We start from the raw sequence: 11,662 nt of genomic DNA on the forward strand, positions 1-11,662 counted from the left end.
CAACACCCTCCACGCCGTAACATGTGCAGAAGGTACAACCTTACACTTCCAGAACTTCATAAACTCCCCCTCTCTCTCCCCTACTCGCCCCCCCTTAGACGGAGATATCCAGTTTTAACCGAATACCCTACCTCCTCCCCTTCCTTCCACTCCCAACTATCTTCCTTCTCCAAATTAAAGATCACACCCTGAACTTCCTGAGACAGTAGACACTCTAAATTCTTTTCCCACTCAAAAAGATTCCTTCTCCAACCAAACTTCCAAACCCAAACATTGTTGTTCCAAGCCCCTACCTCTGCCACCGTGGAAGCTTTTGAGACACTAAGTTAAAACAGCCTCGGGAAAACACTTTTCAACGCCCCCTACCCACCCAATTGTCTTCCCATAACATAACTTCCTTCCTATTACCCACCTTCCAAGCCACGACATCTTCAAAATTCTGATCCCACCCTTCTAAGCTCCACACTTCCTTAAATCTTTCCACCACAGGGATTCTGAACTTCCTCCCCTTCCCTCTCTCAAATTTCTTCAGCCCCCGTACTTGGAATCAATTACCTCCTTCAACAAACCACCCTTATCCGACCCTAGACACCAAATCCATTTACCGAGTAAAGCCGAGTTGAAAATCCTTAAGTCAATGACGCTGAGCACTACATCCTCCCGTGCTTCACACACCTTTTTCCAAGAAGTCCACGCTACCTTTCTTCTATCAGAGCCCCAGCCCCACATGAAATTCCTTTGAATACTCACTATCTCGTTTGCCACCCCAACAGGCATTTTGAAAAGAGATAGGTAAAACAAAGGGATAGAAGAGAGAACCGACTTGATCAGGAAAATTCGCCTTGCCATAGACAATAGCCTGCCTTTCCAACAAATCAGTCTTCTTTTCACCCTATCTATCACCCCAGCCCAAAACTCCTTTTTCTTATGACACCCTCCTATCGACAAACCCAAATAAACAAAAGGAATTGTCATCACCTCGCAATTAAGAATTGTCGCAAAACGCTGAATCGATATTTGCTTTACCCCCACACCTCCTAACTTGCTCTTCATAAAATTCACCTTAAGCCCAGACGCAAGTTCAAAACAATTCAGAGCCGCCTTAATATTGAAAAGCCTTTTGACATTAGCTTCACAAAAGAAAACAGTATCATCAGCATACTGTAACATGTTAACCTTCACCTTCTCTCTGCCAATCTCCAGACTATCTATCATCTTCCTCTCAGTTGCCATTCTAGACACGCCTGCCAAGTCTTCCGCCACAATAAGGAACAAAAAAGGGGCTAACGGGTTGCCTTGTCGAAGTCCTTTTTTTGGGAAGAACTCTTTAGACGGACTACCATTCAATATCCTTGTACCATGCTAATTATTAATTCGGGGTTTTGATTTATAAGCATGAGGGAAGGAGTGGTGGTTCTGGTATAAGGGTTGAGACACCCCTGAAGTGTCCTATTAATTTAATTAATTCTTTACTGATAAAAAAAATTAGATAAATTGTATGTTTTACCTAAATTAGAAAAAGAAGTGTTAAAAACCACATGAAATATGTTACTAGTATTCCTCTAATAATTTGCATAAGAAAAATATTTCTCCACTAATAACATTAGGTTTTTTTTAACGTTCTTTAATTTCCCTTACTAATTGACAAGAGTTTAATTTTTTTTATGAAGAACTTACTAGTTGTTGGTACCAAAATTAGATCGTGCATATAATTATACTAATAACTAATTAGATAATACAAAATAAAGGTACAAAAGTTGAAACTTCAATATCTTTTCGCAAATTATTTAAATTTTTTTCATTAACTCTATAAAGAACCTATAGTTAAGTGTACGTATCTAATATTCAGAGAGAACATATAATTGTACGTATCTAATATTCATATACATGTATTGATTAATAAATGTGAAATGTAAAAAATAAATTTATATTCACCTTTTTTTGTCATGTATGTTGAGTTTTGATTTATATAAAAATTTAATTTTAGATTTGGATATTACTACTATTTTAGTTATTAATATTCTAAGTTACTCTTTACACTACAAGAAAAACATAAAATAGAAACAAATTTTAGAGACAAAAAATAATTAGTTGCTATAGTAACTAAATTAGAGACCATTTTAGAAACTAAAAAAAATTGGTTTCTATTATTATTTCTAAATTGATATCTAATTAACTACCAAAGTTTTAACTATCAATTATTTAGTTTCTAAATTTGGTAGTAAAAACATTGGTTGCTGATTAAATACTAATTTAGAAACCATTTAACAATAATAGAAACTAATTTAAAAACCAAAAACATTTTAGAAATGGTCTCTAAGTTAGTCACTATAACAACTAATTATTTTTTGTCACTAAAACTTAGTTTATATTTCATGATTGTCTTGTAGTGTTATAATGACTAATTTAAAATATAAACACTATAAAAAAATTAGTTTTACCAGAATTATTATTAACGAATATGAATTTGTAGGTAAATTTAGTATTCACTACAAGAAAATCATGAAATAGAAACCAGTTTTTAGAGACCAAGATAATTAGCTACAATAGTAACTAAATTACAGACCATTTTAGAAACTAAATAAAAAATTGGTTTCTAAATTAGTTTCTATTATTGTTAAATAGTTTCTAAATTGGTATCTAATTAGCAACCAAGGTTTTAACTACCAATTTATTTAGCTTTTAAATTTGGTTTTTAAAACCTTGGTTATTAATTAGATACCAATTTAGAAACTACTTAACAATAATAGAAACTAATTTAGAAACCATTTTTTTTAGTTTCTAGAATGGTCTCAAATTTAGTTACTATTGCAACTAATTATTTTGGTGTCTAAAAATTGGTTTCTATTTCATTATTTTCTTGTAGTGATTACTAATAGATTTACTCGTGAATTTGAATTTGTAGATAAATTTAGTATTATCTATGAAATATTACCCACAGATATAAATTCATAAATAAAATCAATATGTTATTAATATAAATATTTGTATTAACATTATTAATAATATTAATATTTTTATTCATATTATTATAATATTAAAAATATCAATAAAATTAATAATATGAATAATATTACACTACAAAAAATATGTTTATTAGGATAGGTCAAAAATGGACACTAGCTATAATAAATGGACGCAAAAATGTAGTTATTATTAAAATTTAGAAGCTAATATGCTCGACATAAAAATAGTGACGGTTGCGTGGGACACAAGTTGTGTGTTTTTTTTTGCGTAGACCTAGCCTACATGCTTCCCACACAAAATTATATTTTATATTGTTTATTTAAAGAAATGTGGGCTTAACTTACATATTGAGCACATAATTTTTAAATAAGCGTGGGCTTAGCCTACATGTTACCCACACAAAACTATATTTTATATTGTTTATTCCAATAAGCGTGGGCTTAGTCAACGGATTGACCACACAAGTTTTAAACAAGCGTGAACTTAACCTTCATAATTTTATTATATATTTAAATTTAATTTTAATATATATATATATATATATATATATATATATTATGTTTGTGTGGGCTTAACTTACAAAATTTTAAATTTTTATTATTATTTATTATTTATAGTTTTAGTTGTGATCTTTCTACGTAATTTTTTTTTTTAATTTATGTCCATATAACTCACGTTTATCCACTTTTTTTTGTAATAATGAAGTTTTAGTGGACACTATTTAGCGTTCACAGCATCACCTCCACTTTTTTTTTTACAACTAATTTTACTTTTTGTTGGTGTTAATAATTTTAAAAATATTCTTATAATACAAATAATATTAACATGCGTAATATTAATAATCTAAATAATATGAATAATATTATTATAATATTAATAATTATAAATAATAATCATAACTAATATTCATAAATAATAATTATAATTAATATTTATAAAAAATAATTATAAATAATATCAAAATATAGAAAATAAAATAAATGTATGCAAGATTACCTACAGATTTATTCACAAACTAAAATTGATAGACATTACCTAGAGACTCTCAAGTTGATAAATATCACTTGGTGGATAACATTTACAAATTGAAACTGGTAAATATTATCTATAAAAAAATATTATCTATAAATTGAAATGGATGAATATTACTTGCATACTAAAATTTATAAATATTCATAATATTAATAAGATATTAATCTTAAAAATATAAATAATAATAATAATAATAATATATCGATATTAATAATAAATTCATCCCTCTCTGCCATCTTTCTCCACCATAATTCTTTTTGTTATTTTTTCTTTCTCTCTCTACTTGTTATTTTAAATTGCAATTTATATCTTCTCCAGAGTTTGACCAGAAAAAGGTAAAGAGAGAGTGAGGTCTGTAGCACATCGATTTCTTGATTGATTTTTTTTTAATATTTTTACAACCTAATTTATTTTATTGGTCTTCTTTATTAATTTATATATGTGTCGTATAATTTATTTTGAGTTGCATACTGTCCTTTTTATTAAATTATATTTATTTTATTATATTAATTTTATTAAATTTATTTAATTATATATTGATCTTTTAAGAAAATTATTAAATAAGAAATTAATTTTAAAAATTAAAATAATTAATTATTATTTCATTAAATTAAATATTATTTTATAAAAAAAAATTATTCGTATTTCTGCAATCATGCAGTATTTCTGCAGCATTTATGCAGCAGCACCATGCTTCTGATATAAAGTTCTACTAATGAAGGTATTTGTGAATTGGTTTGATTGGATTTTTATCAAAAAATCATCTCAACCAAAGATAGAAATTATATATTTTTTAGTTAAATTTTAATTTATTAAATCAAATCAATATTTTATGATTTTATTTAGATTAATGTTTGCAATTTTTATTATGAAATATTAAATATTTTTTTAAAAAAATTGTTAAACATAACAAATTGTTAAATAAAATATTTGATTATTAATTTTGTTTGTAGTTGCTATTATATTTCTACTTTCAAATTGATCTTATATACAGAAATAAATTACATAATATAAATAGATAAAATTTTAGTATAAACTTATTATCATGTTTAAATTTATCATATAACAAAAATAAAGATTTACGTTAATAAAAAACGGACGAAAACTAAAAGAAATCTGATAAATATATATTGGTTATGCATTAATGAAGAAGTGAATGAAAAAAAATATAGAAACAACGTGAATTTGTATCAACTAGCTAGAACTACCTATCTTGTATGGCTCAAATCGATATAAAACACATTTATCGTTAGCTTGATCGATGTTTTTGGAGATGAAATACTGTTGACCAGACAAACAAGGATGTAATCAGAGACATCATCTTGTATCGATCAAGTCATAAATTCTTTTTTGATTAATATTAAATATGTATTATGAATAAAATATCTATTAAAACTGTAACATGTTGTTAATTATCTCAATTTTGTGTTAATTTTTGAGTAGGTTTAGTTTGAAACCCTTTGTTCTCCTAGACAAGGAGTAGACAAGATTAGATCCTGTGATGTTTGGCATATTTCTTCATAAATGCAGAATGTGCATGTCTTAAATGAGATAGATAAGGTGCAAAGCAATTGTCATGATTTGAACAAAGATGTATACATCATCTTGATGTTATCTTTTTTTTATCTTGATATCTTCACGCCGTAAACCGCACAAACATATATTTAATAAACAAATAAATTAATATTTTAATTACTTTTATTTTTATTTTTACTCTAAAGTATTATAATATGATTATAAAGGGTTTTTCCATTTGTTTAATTTGTATTTACCATGGCAATAGCAGGGTCTGTATCGTAATGCATGATAATGGTGGGTCCCCTGGCATTGAGTGAGCCATTTTCACCTGCTTCCATGGAGCCATCCTCCATTAATTAGCATCAGAAAGAGCCAGAAAAGACAATCCTGATGGGCAATATCAACATCTCTTCTCTCATCGATCATCTTCTCTCGAAAGTACTACTATGACTTTAAAGGAAGCTCCATTACCAGAATTTTAATGAGGGAACAGGTAGACCATGTTTCACCTTCCACAGCTATTTCCCTGCAACTCACAACCAAGTAAGTTTCATTACACTGAAAAAGAACATGGGGCCAACACCAATGCCAATCATAAGATCTTCTTCTTTTTTTTCTTTCTTTTTTCACTGTCTCTTCAAAATTACCATCTCCTTTTTTCGCTTTCTATTTCTTAGTTTTAATCTTATTTCTCATATCCTGAATAATAGAGAGCTACTGGGTGTCAATGCTTCCAATGTCTTTCTTCTCTATATATAGAAAGCCTTCATAAAAACCAGAACAACCTAGTCCCGATTCATCTCCATTGAATTGTACAAATATGCAATACTAAGATTCATTAGAACACTCAATTCCAACTTGTTTGTAAACAATGTTCTTCGACACACACAAAAAAATCTCATTTTAAAAAGTTATGGTCAATGAACTCAAAATATGAGTTTATATTTGAAAAAAAAATTATAAACAAATTTAAGAAAATAATAAAATTAATTTGTATATAAGATAATTTAGAAGAGTTTCCTTAAAGATGTTTTGTGGATTGTGTATATGGAACAAACTGTATTAGATTAGATTATGATATACCTATCTTAAAAAGTTGTATGGTTATGTGCTGTTTTTTGGTTAAGCTGTAGCTATACCATGTTGTAGATAGTCTAGCAATGCAGCATTAGTAATGTTTATGGTTAGAATAATTTGGATGAGTGCTAGGTTTCTAAGGTTGTCATTGTTCTATCATTGTGTGTGCAGTTTTGGTGTTGTTTTGGTTTGTATGGTGCTGTATCTGTTTTGGTATAAGAAGTCTAAGTCTATCTGATGAGGGCTTGATATTTGTATATCGGTTACCTTTTCTTTTCTTTTTTTATTGAAAAAAAAAATACTTATCTTAAAATTGTGAATATACAACAAACTTAATTTTATATCATGGATAATGCATTTGTGGGTTTATACATTGATTATTTGAGAAGGAGCTACGGACTTTTGTTTCTTTGAAAAATAATGTTTCATCTCTAAACTAATTTTAGACAAAATTTAAATTAATTTTTATTATTATTAATAAATAATTTTTAAATTAATATCTAATTAGTTATTAAAGTTTTAACTATCAATTATTTAGATTCTAAATTTGGTAGAAAAACTTTGATAACTAATTTAAAAACTATTTAATAATTATAAAAATTAATTTAATTTTTAAAATAAATATTTAATTTAATCATTATAATAATTAATTATTTTTTATCTTTAAAATTAGTTTGGTACATAAATTTTTATAGGATAAATTTAAAAATAAATATATAATAAAAAATAAGTTTAAAATTAAATAATATAATTTTTTTTAAATAATAACATTAAATGTAGTAATGGCATTATATAAAATGTAGATAATAAATATATATGATTACCCGTTATTTTATTGGTTTCGAAAACTGTTTTCTAAATGAATTTTATACTAATTATGAATAATTTTTCGTACCAAAATTTATTAAATGGTATGTCTTTTCAACTGCATTGTTACAACCTTTGCTTCATCTGGTTTCGATGAGGTAGAGCGTTAGGGGTGACAATTTCAGTGACAAGACTTGATTCACGATTGATTTGAGACCATGTGTAAGAATTGATAGTGTAATCGTGGATCTGATACCTTGAAACCGCCTACATTAAAAACATACTTCTAACAAATAAATTAATATTTTTATTATTTTAATTTAAAATATTATAGTATTATTATAAAGGATTGTTGAATAATGTTATTTACAACAAATCTATTTCCTGTAATTATATATATATATATATATATATATATGAGATTAGTCATTATTTAACCAAAGTATAACATTTGGTGTAGATCGTCTCTTTGGTATAAATAGTCTGCTTCAGGTGTAGAGAGTGTGTATCGGACACATATTTTGTGTTAAGTTTTTCTTTTATTTTGTTTGTTTCTTTTTTTCTTCTGGTTGTATATACAGAGTCTTTATATGGCTTTGTAATATATAATTTTTTGATAATAAGATTATTTTCTATTATGTTGCCTTTCTCTTCTCTTTTTTTTCTTTTTTCTTTACTTTTACAATGATTAATATAAAAATAGTGTTTAATGTATTTTCTAATTTGATGTTAATATTTGTTATCAAAGTTATTGTTTAAGTAAAAAGTAAAAATGAAATTTATCAAATAAATAACATGCTTTTTGAACAAAATATCATAAATTTGAAGTGACATTAGAATGAAATAATATATTACCAGTGATATTTTTATCCCTTGATCTTCTATCTTAAAAAATCATTTTATTGAGGTGTTTAGGTACATCTTGTATCGATCGGATCGGGACCGAACAAGTTAGTTTTGGGCTTGATGACCAATCGATCGAGTCAAAAAACACTTCAAGTTACACAATAAATAAGAGTAATGACAGTTACAATAACCTTTAATGAGTCACATTCTAAGATATGCGGGAAATATCTCCGACAAATCAGTTAAATACTGATTAATGGAAAGATGTTACAAATATTCTCTAAATATTTCAATATATTTATATACCAATATTCCTCTCTATTAATCAGGGATCCCGATGCATATCAGTTAATAACTGATATACAACTCATCATGACAAAACTCCATAACTAATCTTTTGCGGAAGTGTAAGATACGTTTTACATTTTGTCAGAATACACCTAAAATTTGAGCACTGACTTTAGCGTTGGAGTGCAATCGCAGGTAACCCTCCGACCGAGCACCAACAATTAACACTCCTTTACTAATCAAATCATGGAAGCCCAACATTCTCTTAATTGAAAAGGTTTGAACGCTGACCGATATGATCTTAATCGGATACAAACCCGATGTGAGGTAATAAGAAAAATGATTATTATTTAAATATGATTTAAACCTGTTGAGAATTATTATCGTTATTTAAATCTGTTGAGATAATTATTGTTAAGATTAATCATCATTTAAATCTTTTGAGATTTCTGAAAATAAATATAATTGTTGTTATTTAAATTTGTTATGATTATAATCACCAGAATTATTATGATTTAAATCTGTTGAGAATTATTATTATTATTTAAATTTATTATGATTTAAATATGTTGAGAATTATTATTATTTAAATATGTTATGATTTAAATATGTTGAGAATTATTATTATTACTTAAATTTGTTGAGAATTATTATTGTTATTTAAATCTATCACGATTTAAATCTTTTGAGATTCCTGAATGAAAATAACAAATATAATTGTTATTTAAATCTGTTATGATTACCTCATTTAAATTTGTAATGATTCTTGAGATGTCGCTTCATCGTCATCATTATCATGATCTCTCTCATGAGAGAAATTATTCTTGTTACCGTAAAAGTACATGTCTAGGAAAGTTTTGGCAAGGAAAGACTTGGTATTTAAGTACGTCCATTGGTAACCCACCTCTCTTTCATGAAAACTTACCTGGTGTAGTAGTTCACGATCTACAATCATTATTCCTATGATCAGACCAACTTGACCATTACGGTTTCTACAAATGGAATGACTTGGCTGAATCCTAAGATCGGACCAACTCGACCATCACGACTTCTTCAAACGGACTGACTTTGCCGAATCCTTAGATCGTACCAACTCGGTAACGACACCTATCGATCGCACATATACTTTTGCCCCGCGCGACCAAAATCAAATAGGAGTTTTTACTCCAACCAAATTTATCGAGGACGAAGCCTCGACCAGAATAAATTATTATCGCCGCGCATGACCAGAAAATATTATTATTGCCCCGTGCAACCAGAAAAATATTAGTATCACCGTGTGTGATCGGAATTACTATCATCCCATGCAATCAAAATTATCTTCGCCCCGCGACCAGAATTAAATAAGAGTATCACTCTGATCGAATTCATTAAGAATAACTCTTCAACCAACTCAAGTTAGTATCATATCAGGCGATCAGTATAATAGGATTTTTCACTCCAATCGAATTCATCGAGGATAACTCCTCGACCAACTAAAATTACTATAACCTCATGCGATCAGAATAAAAATAGGAGTCTTCACTCCAACCGAATTCATCGAAACTCCTCGACCAGTGCAATTATGATATGTTACCTACTATCGTCTCATGCAATCAGATTAAAATAGAAGTTTTCACTTCAATCGAATTCATCAATTCTACTTTAAAGGCTCGGCTTAGCGTTAGCCATATCTCCTATTTTTTACGATAACTACAATTTATTTGAGGAAACTTATAGGCTCGATCAGCCATTACCAAGTACATCGATTTATGATTACGGCTTCGACCAAATTATTATATTATACTTTGTCAAAACCACACCATCTATTTCTTCGGTGATTGAAAAGCATTGCTAGAGCTTTAACAACAACTTATTAAAAACACATTGCAAAAGACTTGGTTTACCAAGTTCAAGACATTATCGTAAAGAAATCAGAGTCAAATATCGAAATTTTATCATTCAGAGGGGATTTAAACATTGCAAATGTTCTAAGTGTTCAATCATCCAAGGATTCATGCCACTCGACATCTGAAACGTCACTAATTCTCAACCATTAGATCTCTCCGACTAATGTTCAGAAAATTGTAGTTTTTCAAGAAAGCATGCGTCACACCTCTGACAAATATTAAATATACCCAACTATCACATCTCAACTTGGGAAGCCCAACAACTGTTTTACGACTCTTCAGAATTTCATCTTCGAGCCTGAGGGGTAAGTTTACCGGTTGGTACCAGACGAGCCAGTCTCAGGCTTGGTGACCGACCGACCGATTCAAATAACACCTCAAGTTACACAATAAATAAGAGTAATGACAGTTACAATAACACTTAATGAGTCACATATCCTGAGATATGCGGGAAATATCTCCGACAAATCAGCTAAATACTGATTAACCGAAAGATGTTACAAATATTCTCTAAATATTCCAATATACCTATATACTAATATACCTCCTTATTAATCAGAGATCACGATGCATATTAGTCAATAACTGATATACGACTCATCATGGCAAGGGTCCATAACTAACACTATAAATAAAACCATTGGCGAAAGTGTAAGGTACGTTTTACATTTTGCTAGAATACACCTATAATCGTAGCGTTGACTTAATTGTCGGAGTACAATCGCAGGTACCCCCTCCGACCTACCGAGCACAAACAATTAAAGGAGGAGACTTGAAGAAAGGAACGAGGAGGCAATTGGCACATCAACAATTGTACAACTAGTTTTCGGTACTATCTGGGCCCCCCTTTGTCCATATAGATTCATTTTGAATCAACATAAATTTTCAGGACAAACTTTAGGCCATTATCAAATCTCACAATTTTAACATATTTTTCAAATTATTTTTCCACATATATGATGAAATTTATTAACAAATTTCCAGTTTCACTTTTATTACAAATAACATAGATCCAAGTGAAAAATACACTCATCTACCATGGTAGGAAAGTACCTATAACCATGCAAACAAATATTCGGACAATGTCCCCAAATATCAACATGCAAAAGGACAAATAGATGACAAGCACTACAAGGCTTATTTCTATTAAAATGAACATATGAATGTTGTTTTGACAATTTGCAGGACAATTGGAGAAAACTTGATTTAAAAAACTGATCTTGTAAGTTATTTGCTAG

This window comes from Phaseolus vulgaris, chromosome 7, assembly GCF_000499845.2.
Source record: "Phaseolus vulgaris cultivar G19833 chromosome 7, P. vulgaris v2.0, whole genome shotgun sequence".
NCBI classification, from domain to species: domain Eukaryota; kingdom Viridiplantae; phylum Streptophyta; class Magnoliopsida; order Fabales; family Fabaceae; genus Phaseolus; species Phaseolus vulgaris.